A 21,291-nucleotide genomic window follows, 5' to 3' on the forward strand; every position below is an offset into this window, starting at 1 on the left:
TAATGCAATGCCCACAAATTGGAGCCCTTACAAGCTGACCGGCAAAAACATGCTGCGCGCACACACACACCTTTCATGAGCGCGGTCTTAAAGTAATATTCCGGGTTCAGTACAAGTTAAGCTCAATCGAGAGCATTTGTGGCATAATGAATATTTGTGGCATAATGTTCCTAGTTTTCTTTAAAACAAGCAAATGACTGAGGTTACAGTGCGGGACTTACAATGGAAGCCCATTTTTGGAGGATTTAAAAACAGAAATGTGAAGCTTATAATTTTATAAAAGCACTTCCATTAATTCTGTTTTATTGGAGCTGTAAAGAGTCGTTCTTGTAATTTTTATAGTTATTTCAATGTTTTAGGCATTACATTGTCATGCCATAGAAATAACATAACTACATAGAAAAGGTTAGTAAGTTCACACTAAAATCATGTTAACATGAATATTGTTTACATCTTGTGGCTATACTGTTGAAACAGTGAGTTTTTTAACATTTAATTCGCTTCCATTGTAAGTGCCTCACTGTAACAGATTTTATTGTTTTCTTTGTTTGTTTTTTTAAGAAAAGGAGAGACAAGTGGAAATAAATGTACTTGAATGTAAAAGTAAACTTTACTTTACATAAAATTATTAATTATGTACGTTGCAATACATTATATATTTTGATAAATAATTGTAAACAAAATTTTAACGCATTATAATATTTTAGGGTTGTAACGGTTCTCTGTAAAAAATCAAGTTCGGCATGCACTTGCACCGCGGTAATCTTAAATCTGAGGACTTTGTTTGATGCGAGTGCTGGATGCTCTAATAATGACCAGTCATGTACGCTGGTGAGACATTTAAGCAGAGGTGAGACCAAAACAGCACTGAGCAGGGCTCGACAATAAGGACTGCCCAATGGCCCAGGGCTAGCATAAAGACACTCAGGACAGCTGCTGAAACACTCACTGTCCCGATCGGCCTGTGCTGCATCATCACAAAAGTTTATCATGTGTGCATGAGTAATTTAAACTGTTACAGTTTGCAGATTCCCTGTTACAAACAAAATTGGTTCTTTATCATGTGTTTTAATACATTATACTTTCTAAAGTTGTAAAAATGTAATAATAGGTAACACTTTATAGTCCACTTTAGACATGCTACTAACTATAGGTACTTTGCAACTACACGTCAACTACCAGTTGACACCTACCCCAGTAGCTTGGAGTATTAGACTGTCTGCTTAATATCATCACAGTCATGTTCTGTTTCGTTTTTTTGCCATGTTCTGTTTCGTTTTCCCGGTCACCATTTGTCTGTGTTCTCGTTCATTCATTAATTGTCATGGTTTCTAATTATTTCTCACCTGTTCACTGTTCTGTTAATGATCTTCCCCTGTGTTTTTAAGACCTCTGTTCCTTCTGTTCATTGTCTCACATTAAAGATTTGGTAGCTTTGTTCTCATGTGTGTTTACCAAAGTAATTATTGGATCATTCATTCTATGTCATGCATTGTCTTTGTATTAAGCTACAGCTCACTGTTACAGACTGTGAGACCCTCACAAAAAGTCCTGGATTATAAAGAAAAAGAAAAGATGGACTTACCTGCAGTTCACCTGCTCCTGGTGGAGCAAGGAGATCGCTCCCTCGAGGACCACACAAAGGACTTTCTAGACCGGGCGTTCCTCACCCACTTCCTGGTTCACTTGCTCTGCGTATTTTTCCACAGTGGACTCAACGAGCGGTCCAAGACATGTCTGCCCTTTGGAAGGTCCTCGGGGGAGTTTCACAGAGTATGCAGAGTGGGTGCTGGTTCAGTATGGATCTCTGTTCACCATCTGTCCCGTTAATGAGGACAAAGCTGGCCCTACTCCGGACCCAGAGCCCAGACAACCTTTAGTCATGCCCTCAGTGGATCAAAATCCAGTGGCCACCGCTGACTCGGAGCCCATGCCCACCACTGAAACATAGTCAGGGCAATTGCCAGAGGCCATGATCATCCCAGATCCTGAGACCTTCGTAGAGTCTGTTCAGGTGTGTGAGCATGCATTAGCATCTGTTGTCCAGGGCATATTAGTGGAGTTTTTAAATTAGTGAGATCATTGTTTCTGCCCTAAATGAATACACCGTTAAATTAAAGGTTGTATCAGCGATTTCAGGCCCAAAAATAAATTATCACATTCATCTAATCTTTCCTAACGATCCGCTAGCTGTCCGCCTCATAAGCAGGCCGTCAAAAAAACGCGTCTCTGTAGGCAGCCTAGGCTCTGAGATCTGCACACAAAAACAAATGGTTTCACCAACCACTCAAAACCAAAATAAACAGTGTTCCAACCAATCACCGACAGGGGCTGTGTGTTGTGAGGTTTTGCGCTCGTGCACGGCTGCACACGAAGAAATACATTTTATTTATTTCCGTGTCTTGGAATAAACACGATGGTATTCCTACGCCCTAATCCTCCTCCTCCTCTTGGGGATTGACTCTGGCTTCTTCTTCAGCTCCAACTTCGCGTGCAGCAGTTTTTTGACAGCCCGCTTATGGGGCGGGCAGCTAGCGGATCGTTAGGAAAGATTAGATGAATGTGATCATTTATTTTTGGGCCTGAAATCGCTGATACAACCTTTAATACATTCTTAGCTATTTGCGTGATATATATGTACATTTTTGAAATGCATAACTTGGTCAATGTCACCTCTAATAACAGATTACTCTAAGTTGTAATGTAGATACATGCATTTTCTTATTTGAAGCTGCTTTGAAACTATATGTATTTTGTATAGCCCTATACAAATTAATGTAAATTAAATTAAATTGAGTTTGTCAGAATGGATTTGAGCCCCACCCACACTCCCGTCACTGAGGTGCATATTCTTAGCTGGGTCGCTGATGAAATGCCTGGTGTACCATCTCCACTGGTCCTATCCAATTCCATGTCATCTTAATTTCTGCTGGTTCATCCCAGTTCCAAGTCGTCTCTGTCATCGCTGGTTAAGCTCACTTCTAAGTCGTCGTTCTCACTGCTGGTTCAGCCCAGCTCCAAGTCGTCTTAATCTCCACTGGTTCAGCCTAGCATCAAGTGTGCGTTGTCCAGCATCAAGTTTTCGTCGTCCAGCACCAAGTCACCTTTGTTGCCACTGGCTCAGCTCTAAGTCTCCTTCGTCATGGATGGTCCCTCCCAGCCTCCCTCTCCCTCATCCTGTGTCAAAGCCTTCCAGTTCCTCAGCCCTGTCTCTGCTGTCTCCCTTCAGCCTCTCGGCTCCTCCAGTGGTTCCGCTCTGCTGCATGGATATGCCTGGGTCTTCCCGCATTGGCTTGAGGATCCCTTAGCTCCACCTCAAGCCCCCGAGCCCCGGACTCCAGCTCGGCCCTCCGACTCATCGGCTCTAACCTAGAATACTGTGTAACACTTGATGGCTGCTCTGTCATGTCTTCGTCGTTGGTTAGTAACCTGTGCTTGTTGACACCAATCTTTCATTTGAAGTCACGTTTCTAGTATCTGTTAAACCGTATTCTTCCATCTTAAAAATATATCAACAAAAATGACAACATATGCTTTCAATGACAAATGCGGAACAGTTAGTTCATGACATCAAGGCTAGATTATTGTAATGCTTTCATGGGTGGTTGCCCTTCATGCATAATAAACAAACTACAGCTGGTCCAAAACGCAGCAGCTAGAGGTCTTATCAGAACCAGGAAGTATGACCATATTAGCCCCGTTCTGCAAACACTGCATTGGCTCCCTATTAAACATTGTATAATTTTTAAATATTGCGGATTACTCACAAAGCACTAAATTGTTTAGCTCCCCAGTACTTGAGCAAGCTCTTAACGAATTGTAGTCCTTCACGTCCTTTTCCTATTTAGCACCAAAACTTTGGAACAGTCTTCCAAACATTGTTCGGTAAGCAGACACACTTAATCTAGTTAATCACACTTAATCAGACACAACACATTATACATTTTTATAATTCAATGTTAGGCTTCATAGATTAGGTCAGCCGGGAACACTTCCCATAAATCCTGATGTACTCGTTACATCATAAGAAGAAGGGCGTCTACACTAAAATTAGTCTCTCTGTTTATCCCGAGGTTTACCGCAGCCCGCCGGATCCAAGCCGTATCCAAGCCGTATCCGGATCTGAAGAAGGACCGGCTCCTAGACACGATGACAACACAGTCCTGAAGTGTCAACTAGTCTCTCCCCTGTGAAGGCCTCCTTCCCTTCCCTTTACCTCTGTACAGATAAAATGTTGTCAAAATGATTTCAGTTCACATTGATACGCGGAAGCGACAAAACAAAATCTGTATTATGATTTTTTTAAGGCCTGACAAGTAATTTGGTGAGGTCAATTTGTAAAGAAAGACTACACGCCTTCACACATATGTTCAGTCGCGCATATCTATAGACTAAACACATAATACGCATGTGCACGCCGTCAACGTTTTCACAGACATGCGTTTTTGAAGTTTACACAGAGATAATAACGTGTTAGAACATGTAAGCGGCCCCTTAGTTAATAACTTATAATCTTTGCAATGGAAGTGAATCAATCAAAACTAAATTTAGCTGGACAATAACTTTATTCTAGAACTGCTGTCAAGTCAAAACAATCTCTGTTACTTTAATTTCCTATTATCACTGTAAAGCTACTTTGAAACAATCTATATTGTTAAAAGCGTTATATAAATCAAGATGACTTGACTTGACTCTACCTTGGCTCAATACTCCCTCAGCTCCACCATGATCTGTCATCCCTCAGGCTCTGCAGTGTTCCCTCGTCCCTCTGGCTCAACCTTGGACTACAGAGTCATCAGTTTCGTCTCTGCCCTCTGTCTTTGCCGGGCTCCACTATTGTCCTCACTCCCTTCGTCTCTTCCCAGGTCTGCCAAGCCCATGCCTCCACCTCGGTCACCATGTCCAACTGCAGCTCCACCATGGCCCCCCGCAGGCCTTCTATGTCACTCTGGCTCTACATCGGTCTTCATCCTGGCTCGGCTCTGGGTCATCCTCTGTTCTCAACTGTTCTGTTAAAGTTCTTCCCCTGTGTATTTAAGCACCTCTGTTCCTTCTGTTCATTGTCTCACGTTAAAGTTTTGGTAGTTGTGTTCTTATCTGTGTTTATTAAAGTCATTCTCTATTGTTTATTCTGCATTACACATTGTCTTTAGCTCATCATTACAAATATATGCTAACACTTTATTTTGATGCTCCCCCAACAGACATTCTACTAACTATAAGTAGTAGATGTAGTAACTATGTCAACTTATTCTATTAATGCTAACCCTAACCTAATACTGTATAATGTAGTTGCATATTAATGAGAGTTAGTTGACACATAGTTGCAAAGTTACTTATTGTTAGTAAAATGTCTAAAGTGGACATTCAAAGTAAAGTGTTACCAAATATTTTAGGCCTGGTTTCACAGACAGACAGACAGACAGACAGACAGACAGACAGACAGACAGACAGACAGACAGACAGACAGACAGACAGACAGACAGACAGACAGACAGACAGACAGACAGACAGACAGACAGACAGGGCTTAGATTAAGCCAGGATTAGACCTTAGTTCATGGACCCCTATTGACTTCCATAGTATGGAAAAAAAAAATACTATGGAAGTCAGTGGGGCCCATCAACTGTTTGGTTACCCATATTATTAAAAATACCTTCTTTTGTGTTCTGCAGAAGAAAGAATTTCTGGTTTGGAACAACTTGAGGGTGAGTAAATGATTGACAGCATTTTCATTTTTGGGTGAACTATCCCTTTAACCTGTATTGAAAGCAAAATGTTCCTTAAAGTAAGCCAGTAAACAAGCCACTGGATTCTTTACTATACAGTAACTCCAGAGAAAGGCTATTTTCCCTTTGTTCAGTCGCTGCGGCGCAGGCCTCATCTGCTGTCTGTGCACGCTCACGAGCTCCCTGCTGTATTATCTGAGTGTCAGCTCCACATGTGGCACTGATAAATTTATTCCACACATGTTTATGGCCACTGGTTTACGTGGAGCTTCATCGCAACCTGGCTTCTCCAAACATCCGAATCCATTTTATGGAAGAATACAGAGAGATGAGGATGTTTTGGGAGGGGGAAGAGAGAGAAATGTGTCGGGATGACTGATACTACAGTGTAAAAGTCCCGCCTGCCCTCAAGGGTTATTGTTGTAATACTCCTCCTGCTATGATGTACGATTTATAAGTGCACAGTCTTGTGAAACCAGTTTACTTTTCTCTCTCCCCCGCTCACCTATGTTTAACTCCGACCCATCAGCCCTCATTTACGCTTGCATGTCTTGTGTTTGCGCTTTGTTTGGTTTGCCCGCCGTTTGGCTTTGATTTGGGAGACAGCGTTAAAAGCCTGGTGAAATCTATAGAGAGACGTTTCAGGCCAAAACCTTTTTCCAATTACCCAGTCTTCATTACTGCGCTGTCATAGCTCGCTCCCTGGAACTCCGGGCCTTTACTTTATGGCTGTGGAACAAAAAGCCCCGCTGTTGTTTTTTCATATAGACTGATTTCCTGTTCACCCGATTTAATACATGAGAATGGGACTCAGATATCATCCAGTAGGAGACACAGACATAAAATGGCATTTTCTTGCCCAAACCGAGAGCCAGGCTCGGTCTCTTCCACAGGTTTCACGATGGTCGCCATCCTAATGTGTCTTTATTCAATTAGGAAGCAGTGAGTAGGTATTCCGGCTCAATTATTCTTAGTTTGGGCCTCTTAGTATCTGATATATTTGTAAGTAGTTTTCATTTAACAGGAAATGCAAGTCTCAATGAAAACATTGACATTCAGTACTCCAGTGTCTCTACCTTTTTTATCTGGTAAAAATAATGGAATAAAATGAACGGAGAACATGTTTCAATGATACATTTGTTTTTTGTCAATGTCATATCAGTTAGAAGTGTATGTATTTATATACTTTATGATGTTTACATTGCAAGTCCTGTAGGAAAATAAGAAACACTTCGCTAAAGTTTAACTTTATATTTTTGTACATTGTCATTTTTCCACATATATTAAACGGTGTTTAGCTGTTTTAATTATGAAAATTCTCTGTTGAATTGTATTTTTCACAAATGCACATACACAATTTCTAATAGTAACGGTAAGGTGGCGGTACCATGGTAGTTGATCTGAAGTAATTATAAAAAAAAAAAAAAAAAAAAAAAGTATGTTCTATATAGTATAAATATGTGTAGTATGAATGAAATCATTTGTCATGTTGTTATTGTCATGAGACTTACGGTGTCACTTCACTGCCATTCTCAAAACCGCTCTCGTGGCCTCATGGGATAGCAAAGTGTCCTTCAGATGCGCACTTGAGAATCTCACTGGAAGCAGTGGGTCATCTCGGTACTTTTCATCTGATGTTTTGAATACTATGACATTGGACATACCACTTAAATAACAATACTATTTTTCGCCAACTAGTTGGGGAAGTTTGCATATTTGGACACAGAGCTTATTGTAGCACGCCGAAAACAACATGCTAATACTACACAATTTTGTATATACTTTTTGAAATTTTAATATTATCTAATATATCTTATTATTCAGAAAGGCTAATTCTGAAATCCTAATAAGAATCTTTAAACGGGTCTAATATATATTTTAAGTGTTATCAGGTTTACATGTGTGACATTAACAATAGCTAACTCTGCCAGCGCACTTCAGGAAGACTGAATAACCTTGTTATTGAAGTACCCTGACTTGACCTAGCACAAGACAACAGTAGCCGCAGGTGTACAAGAGAACACTGTGTTTTTATGCGTCTGAGTGTGTGTACGGAGGAAAGTAAATCCAGACTGTCTGACCGTGTTTAGCACTATCAGCAGATTCCCCGCTCTGGCCCAGCTGCCTCCTCAGGTGAGTTACCTGTGCTGGCGGGCCGCTCTAAACCCCCTGTATTCAGTGACACGGGCGCTGTCACTCTGCACTCAAATATCACTTAACACTGATTAACCCACGCTGGGCCGGCGCTGGGTCCTCACTTGCCCACCTGCCAGCTGACTGCCATTAGAAGTACCCTTATCTAGTCTCAGATCTGTCTACAATAGAGCCCGGGCCTAGCCGAGGGGTTAAGGAGCCTTCTTAAATAATAAATCATTAGCTAAATACTTTTTGTTCATTTGTGTCATGTTACGCGTACCTCAATTTGCTACTCCCGGCAGAGTGTCCCATTCAGCAGATGCCTCGTCTGTGTCTGCTCTGTCATTTAACCACTGCAAGCCAGAAATCTCTCTCTGTTGTGATCCCCATAGTACAGTATGTGTGTTTGCACCTTTATGTGGTTTTGGGGTCAGGCTCAAGAAAAAAAAATTGCAAAAGGATGTAAAATTATGAATTGACATTTCATGAAGCTCTGCCCCCCTTAACAACCCAATATACTCACTGCAAACTTCTTTTTCACTCTTTGCTTGGGAGTTAAGAGAAATTTGAAATACTTTTGCAGAGATTTACTGTTAGTGAACATCTCTACGCTGCTGAGAGCGGCGATTAGATGAATGTGTAAGTATATGCTGCAAAAATGTCAGTGGTGAGTAAACGGCAGTTAAGAAAGCATCTGATCATGGCGATGAGGATATGTTTGCATGAGCTCTGCGATTTGGCACGTGTTTATTTATATACAGTAGCAGCACTTTATACAATAGATTGAAAGAAGAAGAAATTAACCGGAGAAGATTTCCAAGTCTAAGAAGGTGGACCCCGAAGAACACCTACAGTACCTATTACATAATCGCCACTGACCAATGGTAGTTAGATGGTGTATGCCAACAGGAGCAAACTTTTGAAGACTGAATTTTAAAGTATTTTTGTTAAATATTGTAGATATCGATCTGAACAAAATCCATGTGAAAACAGCTCATATTTAATAAAAGAACATTACGTGTGTAACCACAGCTCTATTAACTGTATAAGCTCCGCCCCTCATTTCTGTCCTGTGGCTGCTGGTCTGAAACTGCTGGTGCTGCGAATATATCTTAGAAAGTTCGCTTTGGCAAAGCTATATCAAACTCAAGAACTTTGTTTTGGCCTGGTTCGTTTAAAAACGAACTTTGTTTTGGCCTGGTTTAGTTCGAAATTACGTTCTTCAGTTTCACTTGAAGTTTATCAGGGCTTTTAGTTACTGTTGTTTTCTCTGACAAGATTTACAGAATACTCCATAGGAATTAATTGGAGATTTCCATGAACAGCACATATTAAAGTGGTAAAAATGTTATGGATGTTATTTGTATGTGGGCTGTAATGTACTGATCCTTCCACTTGAGCATACAAAAAATGATTATTTGCGAACTTTTGATTTTGCACTGAATTTTTTTTATTTGCACACAAGAAAACCTGATACATATCAACCAAAGATGGCAATTTGCAAAAAAAAAACTAAAAATTTTGTGCATGCAAGAAGACTTGAAACAGTATCAACCGCGTACACTCAAGACAGAATGTTTGGATGTATGAAAAGTTTCATGTGTTTGGTAAAAACTTTTATTCGCAAGAAATATTTGCACATACACAGGCGAACTATACTGTAGAGACCGGACACATTAACGTGAGTATGCAAACATTTCCCGCGCTCACAGGAAAAAAATTCTGTTCACATGTTTAGAAAATTGTGAAAAAGTTACCCATCTATGCAGGAATGTTTTCCCATGCACACTGGAAAATGTTCACCTTCACTATTCAAGTTCTTTTTTTTTTTTTTTTGCACGTCTACACATAAAAGTTTTACACTTCTACACTTTTTTTTCTGGAAAATGCCACTTCAGGGGCTCCTTAGAAATGTAGCACATGTTAGATTTGTTCATTGTTAAAAGTACTTTCCTCTACAATAGTGAAAGAAGCATATATTCTGACCTTCTTCTCTGTCCTCCTCTCACATCAGGTGGTCTTTACCATCTTTCTCTATTCGTTGACATTTAATCGGCCATGCTCATATAATACAACAGCCAATGTTATTTTTCCACTCCACATGGGTGGGGTCACAAGGCTACGAATTGCGTAGGAAAACAATTTTTCTGTTTTCTCTGTAGACACACACACACACACACTTGTGTATTTGTTAGCAACACTCATGAAGCAGAGAATAGATTAGGCAGTCTTTGGGTATGACTTGTGTAAAGTGATTATAAGTCATCTCAGCCCAACGAATTTAGACTTCTTGACGCCCCCTCTGTTGCTGCCCCCCAGTCAGATTCATGTAATCAGATTAAATGCTAACAGAGGCTCAAGAGTGCCTGGACACACACACATTGCTACTTTGATGCCACTGTGTCGGAGACAGACGACATTAGTCCTGTCTGCGGCCCTTCAGCCCTGGAACCATGTCATCTCAATCTGCAGAGAGAATAAAGAACGTCCCCTCAAGCTGATGCATTAGTAAACAGCAAATGCTCACACTCCTGCAGCTGCTGGTCTTGTGTGTGTGTGTGCGTGTGTGTGTGTTTATACTCTTTAAAATAAAGGTTTTCAATGGATCTTTGCAACACCTTTCAACAAAGACACTGTTCTTTTCAAGCTGCATGGGGTTGTCTTGAGGGTATGTGGTTCTTGGCTTTGGCTATAGATCTTTGGAGGTTTGAAAAGTGCTGTTGCATTATGTGTTGTGGTTTTTGAGTTACTTAACCCCAGTGTTATGTTGAGGCCGACTTGTTGGCGTAGCTGCAAATTTAATGAGAGTTAGTTCACATTTGGTTGCAAAGTTTAGTTGTATAAATACTCATCAATGGTGTTGACTTATACAGCATATTAAAAACACTATATGTGACCCTTTGAAAGCTGAATAAATAAACTTTCCGTTGATGTATGGTTTGTTAGGATACAGTAGGACAATATTTGGCTGAGATACAACTATTTTAAAATCTGGAATCTGAGGGTGCAAAAAGATCTAAACATTGAGAAAATCTCCTTTAAAATGTTCCATTTATTTTCGCAATTGTGCTGCATTCACTCACAAAAATAAAGGTTTTATATATTTACGGTAGGAAATTTACTAAATATCTTCATGGAACATGATCTTTACTTAATATCCTAATGATTTTTGGCATTAAAAAAATCGATAATTTTGACCCATACAGTGTATTGTTGGCTATTGCCACAAATATACCCGTGCGACTTGTGACTGGTTTTGTGATCCAGGGTCATATAGGCATGTAAACAACACTGAAAGCTTGATTTTCACTACAGGGGGACTTTAAAGGCTTTGTATGATTGCGTTGACGGAATTTCCACTGAAACAGGAAGCTAAGGCGGGACACATTGAATGGCTCCTCCCCCTTTTCAAATAGCCAATAGCATTTAGTTTACCTCACAGACTGCAAGTCGTACTTGACAGCGCCATGGAAGCGAATCCGAGCTCTGATGATACGGTGGATTCAATTCAAATTAACACACATCTCCTACCCATATTGCTCCGTGACTGGCCAGGTGGTATTTATAGCATAGTGGGCGGCTTTAGATTCTAGAGAGCATTTGATTGGACAGAAGATTTGATGAGAAGCTGAAGTCCGCGGTGATGTCATAAAAATGTGTTATGTTATCTATTTTAGCGGAAGTGAGAGACTAAGAGACAAAGAGAGACAAAGTTTTGAATCTCCTAAATCTCCTAAATCCAAATTTTGTCACTGTTTTGTAACACACCAGCTTATTCATAACATTAAAGCAGGGCTATGCAGTTTCGGGAATTTCTTAGCTGTATTCTCGCTTTTTGCTCGCAGGTTTGCCCGCCGGCCCAAAGTTGCAAAGGTGGTTTTTCCGCTCACAGGCGATAGGGGGGTGCGAGACGACCACCATTCAACCCGAAAAAAGTAGTATAACCATTCCAATGACTCCGAAGCTGTTCAGTTAATGTAAAAAACCTGCGTTGTTCACCTTTAAGGCTAACATATTCATACTAAAGCTAAACAACTTTTTTGAAGCCCCTTTCACTCACAGATTCTGGAAAATACACTGATAATTTGTCGCAGGATAATTTGGTTCATTCACACTGCCAGTGATTTTCTGGAGTTTGTGTGTGCGTTCACACACATCCCGTAAAGATACGTAACATCAGTTGTGACGTGTAATGTCTCCGCAGAATCTTAAGTGTGCTTATGATCTGCGATTTTCTCTGGAGTAAACACGCTTGTAAATTTTTTTTGTTCTGATTCGATCATAAACTAGCGCATCACATACCGTTCCGCTAAGCTGGAGAATGATCTCAGCTTCAGCGGCATCACTACGACACATTGGTCCTGCCTTTTTTGTTCACACGGGGCGTGTTCTGGTACTGATACCAGCGATGTTATTAGGTCCCCGTCCCGGGATCGATCCTGGGACGTGTTTGCGCTCACTCAGAAGGCACTAGCAATTTTATGGCAAATTTCTGGCATCAACTCTCTGTGTGAAACGGGCTCTATATTTAGTAGCATGTCTATAATAGACTATCAAAATAAAGTGTAATCATTTTTCCTCTGCTATGCTATTTGGTGGGGAGGAAAGTAGCTTGTTGGAAAAGCTACATTATTTTGAAAGCAGCTTAGGTTAGTCCCTACTTTTAGTCAGTCACGTCCCAACACCGATTTAGAGTAATTATAATTCGAACAATTGGAAAAAAACATTTGAGAGGTATGTTGCTTGGTGGCACTTTTGCAGGTAATCCACCTTAGATTTCAGCTCTTCTGCTAGAATTGTATCACTATTCTATCAATAAATAATTGCAAAAATGGATTTCCACTTAAAGTCATTGTTTAGACAAGTAACACACATAACAATTATCTAGCATTTCAAAACATTGTAGATAATAATTACAATGCAATAAATGTGGAATTACTATCTTATAACTAAATTAGCTTTAGGGCCATCTGCAACAAACTGGAATAAAGAAGGCCCTGTTGTTTCGCTGTGGGTGGTTTCACCATGGGCCATAAACCCAAATTTATGCTACATGTGCATTTAAATAGACTTACGAACTCACAATTTAAAACCATAATCGCTCTCTGTAACATTCTGCTTTTATATTGGCTGATGAGTTGATAGATTTTATCATCTGCATTATTTGGTAAAGCCTAACATCTTGCACTTGATAAGATCCCTAAAGATAGCACTTAAAAGCCATTCGGAAAACGCTAATTTGCTGGAATTGTTCTGATCATGGACCTAGTGATTTTAGTCTTGCCCAACCAAAAGATCAAGAAAACGAACTGTGAATACCATAACTGGTATGTCGACATGTATTTGACCAGCCTTGGCCCCAGAGGTGCATCATATCAACAAGATTGACACTTTATTCAACTAGTTTCATAATATGTCCACTCATACCAAAGACATAGATCATTAAAGATGCACACAATCAGTTCCAATAAACACTCACGGACGTACTTATTTTGTCACATACTGTTTTATACTGCCTAATATATATTAGGGAAGTATGCGATTTCAGATGCAGCCTATTATTGTCCCTGAAACAGAGATTTCTGTCCCTCCATTGACAGCTACGCAACTACCACTTTGACGCTTCAAAAAGTTCATAAAAGATCGTAAAACGAATTCATATGAATCGAGCGGTTTAGTCCAAATTTTCTGAAGAGACACGATCTGAAGACAGGCAATATAGCTTTAATAAGAATCAATGTATATTTAATTCATGAAAGTGACGACTAGTGTTTTATTTGTACATTTGTTTATTCAATTTCTTACTTGACTGCTACTTTACACATACTGTAGCTGGAATTTAAGCACAGTTGCATTTCTAGTATTGTCCTATTATTTGTAATTTGCATCTTTGTCCTTATTTTTAATAAGAAAAAAGAAAGATAAAATGGATGATACATACCGGTAATAAGATTTTGGCCCGCCTCTACTTTGGTCTGTATAAATATTGTTACTTTGTATCGCAAAATTTTAAAAAGGGAAATAAGTATGGCTATACTACTCAGTGAAATAGTCTTAGAAATGGCTGCTGATCACAGGAACAAATTAAATGTAAAAAATTTAACAAAATAAATAATAAATAATTTTTTTATTTATGATGTCTAGCCAACCTCTCTCTCTCTCTCTCTCTCTCTCTCTCTCTCTCTCTCTCTCTCTCTCTCTCTCTCTCTCTCTCTCTCTCTCAGTTGCTTTTTTCTCACCCTTCCTCTCTGCCCCTTCCCCCACAGGCTATAGCGGTGCTGATAGGCATCTCTGTTGGAGTCTGCCTGTGTTTCTGCAGACAAACTGCCTCCATCAGCCACGCTGTTCTCCCTGGGAACCCTCCATGAACCCTCCAACTCCTTTATTGCCCCCTCTCTACCACTGCGCACGAACTTGTGCACCAGCCTGCCCTCCGCCCACGCTGGGCTACAGCTAGACCCGCACACAGGTCACAGTTCAGCCTTTTTGTTCCACTGTGAAGTACAGTAAACCAAAAATAGCCCGCCAGCGCTGCCCTTGTGTTTTAGACTGTTTATCCTGCAGTAATATTGCACATCCTGTGCGGTGCAACCGTGGCGGCCATCTTGAGTGGCTCTCGGCCTACACGAATCACCATCTGAGAATTATTCTAGAAACTCGCCTCACGTACGACCGTAATGCTCTCGCCGTAATGGGGGACGATAAAACGGGAGTAGTAAAACGTCTCGTCTTTCTGCTTCCTGTAACTGACCTTCGGGTGACCTCGGGAACTCTGGGCCGCTCAGAAGGCAGTTGTTCGTCCGCAGCGTGCGCATTCCTCCTAGGCTATCTCAGCCATCACTTGACAGGAATTATATAATTGCTGCCTGTGATCTCATTCTCCTCAAAGAGCATTTTGAAGTTTCCTTCCCTTTCTTTCCCTTTTGGTTTCCTCTCCCACTCTTTTTAATGTTAAAATTGCTCACATTAAATCACCCTCTTCCTTCGATACCCCAACATTCTCTCTCTCTCTCTCTCTCTCTCTCTCTCTCTCTCTCTCTCTCTCTCTCTCTCTCTCTCTCTCTCTCCCCCCCCAGTGTTTTGCATTCAATCCCTCTGTTCTTGTCAAATTGTTTATGATACGCCTATCGCTTTAATGTGTGTGTGTGCGTGTTGTGGTGCATGCTTAACCGTGCTCATTTAGCAAACACAGAGATGAAGAGATAGAAAGTAACATTTATATATAACTACACAGTGTGCTGAATATCCTGTATAGTAGGTATTACGGAGTGTAACGGAGCGTGTAACGGAGACCCTGTGACCCGACCAGACCAGTACTGTCGAAATGTTAAGACCGAACCCAAACTGAACATGTTGCTCATGCACATTTTTGCCATCAGTGACTGTCCATGTGGATAACATATTTTTTTTAGGATGGTGTATTATAAAACATGTAGTACTATATATGTTTGTGTGTGTATTATTATTATATTACATGAAAAGTCATCTAAAAGTCACCTTTTCCGTCTGACTTTTTATATATATAATAAGTGTAATTATCATTTAAAAATATTTTTTTTTATAAATGCGTGCGTGCGTGCGTGTGTGTGTGTGTGTGTATACAGTATATATATATATATATATATATATATATATATATATATATATATATATATATATATATATATATATATTATTTTTTTATTATTATATATTTTATATAATTATTATTATTAAAGGTGACCTGGAAAAAAAAATATGTGACAATATATATATATATAGCTATGCAATATTAATTTAATATATGAAAAAATCTATAATGATACTTATGTGTGTGTATTATTATACTAAAAATATAAAATACTATACAAATTCTGATTGTATATTATACAGATTTTTTTTCATTGCAAAATATAACTATATTATCACCCAGCTCTCTCTATATATGTGTTTTCATCTTACAGTATATTCACATATAGGGTGATATATATATATATATATATATATATATATATACATATATACATATATATATATACATACACACTCTATAGCATATCTCAACTTGATTGTTTGTACCGTCATAAAATATAAACTATATTATTGTCCAGTTCTAATCTGATAAAAGTGACTATATGGCTTGAAAATATTAAGATAATATAAATATTAACATCATGATTTTCTGTAAAGTGGTTTTGAAACAACGTGTATTGTGAAAAGCACTATACAAATACAGTACATACCAATTGACTTGACTTGACAATTATTATTATTGTTGTATGAAAAGTGACCTGAAACAATGTAGTCGTTGAACTCTAAGAGGAAACTGAGAAGAATAGAATGACATGCGTTTCGAACACATATTTGGACAGTTTCTCTCGTCACCGCCGAATTGTTCACGCATGACATCATAATCATCATCTAATGACGTCCTGACACAATAGGCCCAGTTCTCGGCCCGCTGGGGTCTGATCTCAGATCAGCGGTCAGGTAGCGGTCTGACTCACTCCGTGAGGACTGTTTGAGTAATAAACGCGGGTCACGACCTCTGCGGGTGTTGAACAGAGAGGATGACTTGGTAATTGAGAGAAGTCGCACATCAAGTCCCGCTTTAATGTGATGGATGGGCCACTTTGAGTTGCATTCATAAAGAGGCCGATCAGAGATCAGATTCCCCGTATATTTTTACTGATGTTAGGCAGAAAACCAGATCTGGGATCAGCAAGTTGGGGTGTGTTATGAGTCACAGGAAGATAATCATTCAGCAGTGTGTGTGTGTGTGTGTGTGTGTGTGTGTGTGTATTGTCTGTATGGCACTAGCATATTATGGATGTTAGAAATATAGAAACCATTCAAATGTTTGGACAAATCTGACTGAATGTGTTTCTAAAAATATGAAAATGAGTTCTAATTATGAATTTAGATCTCAAAGCTTAAATTATTCAAATTAGTTTTATGGACAAGTTGTACTTTACCTGTACATTGAAAAACCCATTTTTTTGGAAGAATGAACGGAATGTGCAGATTGTTTTTTATTTTAGTTCTAAAATGTGGAATTAAAACATAAAACAAGTTAATGTGTCCAAACTTTTGACTGGTAGTGTATAAGTATGTAAAATAATAACATGTTAATACCAGCTTCTTCACTACAACATAGTTAGGTTGTAGTTACTTTGCTTAGGTTTTTTTTCTATTTACTTTCAATTTTTGGTTTGCAATTCTTTCAAACCTCATGCCTAAATACTTTAAAACCCTGTTATAACCCTGTAACTTTTGTTATAGCGACAAAGAAGTGACCAAAATTGACATCTTCACCCTTTATTCAAATATTATTTAGATTTTTGTAAGCATATTGCTTAGTTGCTTGAAGTCAATTGTTTTATTTGTGATAACGCAATTAAACATGCCAAATTATGCCGACATCATTTTTGGCCAGGCTGTCATGAATGAAAGTGGATGAGAATAAGCAACAGCAGTGATCACCATTCACTTTCATAAAAAAAAAAATGTTGCATTTATGTGAAAGGCACTTTATGGATCTGCTAATATTATAAGCCTGGCTGCAGTTCACACATCACCATTAGGAGGCAGTAGTGTTCTTTAACAGACACCATGCACAGGTGTGTGTGTGTGTTAGATTTATAGAGGGTGTAAATGCTGTTATTATAAGTCATCCTCCTCATCTATCCCGAGGTTGAAAAAAAAAGAAGTCTTTCCGAGAGCAGGCTGATCATCTTCCGCGTGTTTATAGGGAGGCGATGCTGACATCTCTCACTCCCTCTTCCATTCCTCCTTTCCTTGGATGGAGAGGAAAAATCTGGCCTGCGTGATTTGTCTGGCTCGGTTCTGTTATGAGCGACGCCTGATCCTTCTCTGACAGCATGAAATGAGATTTTAATTTGTGAGATCAACTACAGACCCCAGTGTTGTTCTGCATCATGTATGTCTGAGAATTCTTCGGAGAGGTTTGATCACATAGGAATGATGTCATGCTTGTTACAGGTGTGTGTGTGTGTGTGTGTGATGTCTGTTTGGCATTGCAGGATGATGCTCTGCTTGTGTTTGACATACTCTTAGTTTGCTGACACATGAGAAATGTAGATTTAGTCAATTTTCTGAAAAGAAAAATGTGGGAACACTAAAGAAAGCCTTTTAAAAATTACTGATGATAAATCAGATGATAAAATCACAGATCTTAATGACTTATATCATGGATTCACTTATACCAATGACCTACACATGCACATGTCTGAAAACCATGGTACATGCTGTATAAAAGGGAAAAAAGAAAGGAAAAATATGGTATCTACAACACTTGATATGGTAATGTCATTGTGTACATTGAAGAAAGGATATGGGACCATGGTATGACCATGATATATATTCACAAAAACATAATCCTAAGTTAAGGAAATAAAGAAAGTACATGGTAGTCCAAGGTACTTCAAAGAATACCATACTATTAGCATGGTATATTACCAAAAACCATGCTATAACCATGGGAACCATGTTAATTTCATTGTGTCAGTACCGTTTACTAGGAGAATTAAAGAAAATGATCGAGAGATGATAAAAAAAGAAAGAAGGAGATATGTGTATGGTTCTCCAGGGTACAAAAAAATCATATTACCAATGACAAGAAATTCTGATATTACCATGGTACATGTATAAAAACATGATAACATCACTGGGCTTGTTTGTATGTCTATCAAACAAACAAACAAACATGAAAACGCGAGAGTTAGTTGACGTATAGTTGCAAAGTTACTTATACTTGGTATATGTCTGAAGTGGACCATCAAAATAAAGAGTTGCCCATATTTACATCCAAATATATCAAGGTATTACCTTGGCATGTGCCTAAAAACATGGTACTAACATTATCATACTACTTGCTGAAAAAAAGAAATAATCAAACAAACAGAATATTGCAAAAATGTTTAGGCCTACATCTAAAATACTAAGGTATTACCTTGTTCCGTGTCTAAAAGAGCATGGATTAACATTACCATATTGGAAAGAAAGAAAGAAAGAAAGAAAGAAAGAAAGAAAGAAAGAAAGAAAGAAAGAAAGAAAGAAAGAAAGAAAGAGAGAAAGAAAGAAAGAAATGAACACTACAGATAAGAGCAGAGAAGCGATGAAGAGCATTAGCGTTCCCATCGAGCAGTCGGGCCACCCTCAGAGAACCTTGAGCTGTGAATGATGAATCATGTTGTGGATTGCAGATTGCAGATGCATTCAAAAACAGCCTCATATTTTACAGTGTTCAAGACAGATTAGCTCGCTCCTAAAACTGAGCCTTTACAAGAGAGAGAGAGAGCGATTTGGGAGCTGAAAGAACATCTTTTTCTCCTCCCATTCCCACAGTTTCACCATCCGTTTTCATTATGAACAAACACACATGATGTTTCACTTGAAATCCATAAAATGAATTTCATCCATCTGCCACATTCGTATTTTCCTACAAGTGCTAATGAAGCAAAACATGCCGGACCAGGATATTAACACGTTCACGCCGCCCCTCTCCACGGCACAAGAAAAGACCCCGCAGACCGCAGAATGAAGGTACGAGAACAAGAATAGGGAGGAAATTTGCTTGAAATGTAGCTATGAGCCTGCAAAGATCTTATTACATAGATGGCCGATAAGCATCTCAACTGGAATAATACTTTGCACAAGCTGCACATTTAATTAAGCATTCATATGTGCAGAGCGACGGGGAAAAAAGAGGGAGAGCGAGGAGAAGAGAGATTGCATTCATCCTCAGCCTTTGGCCTTTTCTTCCCTTTATAATCTGGGCGTAGTGAGGATGAGAGGAGGTGAAGACAGCGAGTGGGAGTTCGCCTCTTAACTTTGTGTCTTATTTAAAGCTTTACATGTGTTTTTCTGTTAGCACACTCGCTACCTCCCATTGCTGCCCCCAGGGTACTCACTTTGAGGTGTGTGTGTGTGTGTGTGTGTGTGTGTGTGTGCTTTGGCCTGTGGCTGTGATCTTAACAATCCTGACATATTTGTTTTTGTCTTGCATTCCAAAGTATTCTTGTGTGTTGTGGTACATTTATGTTAATGGCTGTGAGTGATTCATTGGTTGAGGCCAGTAATAGTGGCTCAGTCAGTAATCATCGTGTGTGACAATAGGTGTGTAAATGTGTGTTTGATTCCGCTTCAGGAGTGTGTGTTAAGAGTCAGTCTCCCATTTGAAGCCACCGATAGGAAACACTTGTCTAAACAGGACAGGGAGCTGTTGCTTCAATCTACCGGTGGCATTTGAACACACTATGACACTGGAGTATCACTAAAAATGGTTTCTGGGCTGCTAATGCAAAGTCAGGAAAAGGTGTACCAGGAACATTATTTATCATTTTATTATTGGGGATGTTGGCTAAGTGTCACTGTTGCTGTTGCTTACACTGGCTTAGTACTAATTGTCTTAAACTCAAATTATTGGTCAGATATTTGAGCAACAATTTGAGCAAATGCACTTTAAAAAGCCATCACTGTCGCAAAAACAACATCAAAGACTGAATGGAGTTTTGGCAGAATATGGGAAGTGTGTGGAATGATGAATCACAATGAAACACGAGTTGCATTGTGATGATCCAGAGCAGTGTCTTCAAAAATCTGCTGAGAAATATAATGATCAATCCATCTCTACCACAGTGAAGCATGGAGGAAGAAGTATTGGTGAACTGTGAAACGTCATTTAATGCTTTGGAGTACAGGAGAATATTGCAGAATGGCTTGCTTCCCTCAAATGAAAAGTTATTATCTAAAGAGGAGTGGTCAGATGTTATTTTTCAAAAAGACAATGCTCCTGCTCAAATTGCAAAGACAACCAAGAAGTGGCTTGAGAACAAATTGATCAGGCTCATGTTTTGGCCTGGTCAGAGTCCAGATTTGAACCCTATAGTAAACATTTGGTCTCACATTAAACTCAAATGATCTGGGAGATATTTTTCAACTCATGAACTGTTTTAAGCTGATATTATTGAATGAAACAACACTTCTTCAAAAATTTGTCTGCAAGCTGGGGAAGGCTATACCGTGCTAAGTGACTTTTCTTGCTCATTTCCTGACTAGTGATTTGTGATTAAAATAAAGACCATTAAAACAACACTAAATATTTAAAAGTATCACCAATAATGTCATTACGTGCTGCGCCCTCAAGTCCAGTGGTCCAGAGTCTGGTGGTCTTAGCGTTTTCAAGTCCAGTGGTCCAGAGTCTGGTGGTCTCAGCGTTTGTAAGTCCAGTGGTCCAGAGTCTGGTGGTCTCAGTGTTTTCAAGTCCAGTGGTCCAGATTCTGGTGGTCTCAGCGTTTGTAAGTCCAGTGGTCCAGAGTTTGGTGGTCTCAGCGTGTGTAAGTCCAGTGGTCTAGAGTCTGGTGGTCTCAGTGTTTAAGTCCAGTGGTCCAGAGTCTGGTGGTCTCAGTGTTTGTAAGTCCAGTGG

At 39.3% G+C, this 21,291-nt stretch overlaps 1 long non-coding RNA gene across 2 annotated transcripts in view; it reads left to right on the plus strand.

Moving 5' to 3' along the window:
* LOC306990728 overlaps window positions 1-21,291 on the plus strand; it is a 140,764-nt gene that overhangs the window by 89,329 nt on the left and 30,144 nt on the right. Inside the window, exon 3 of one of the 2 annotated variants that reach the window (XR_013795922.1) lies at window positions 4,866-5,134. The exons of the other annotated variant lie outside the window; for it this stretch is intronic. This is a non-coding gene — a long non-coding RNA (uncharacterized lncRNA). Of the gene's footprint in view, window positions 1-4,865; window positions 5,135-21,291 lie in introns of those variants that run through there. 2 annotated transcript variants of the gene reach the window in all.

The sequence above is a fragment of the Phoxinus phoxinus genome (assembly GCF_949152265.1).
Source record: "Phoxinus phoxinus genome assembly, chromosome: 22".
Lineage (NCBI taxonomy): Eukaryota > Metazoa > Chordata > Actinopteri > Cypriniformes > Leuciscidae > Phoxinus > Phoxinus phoxinus.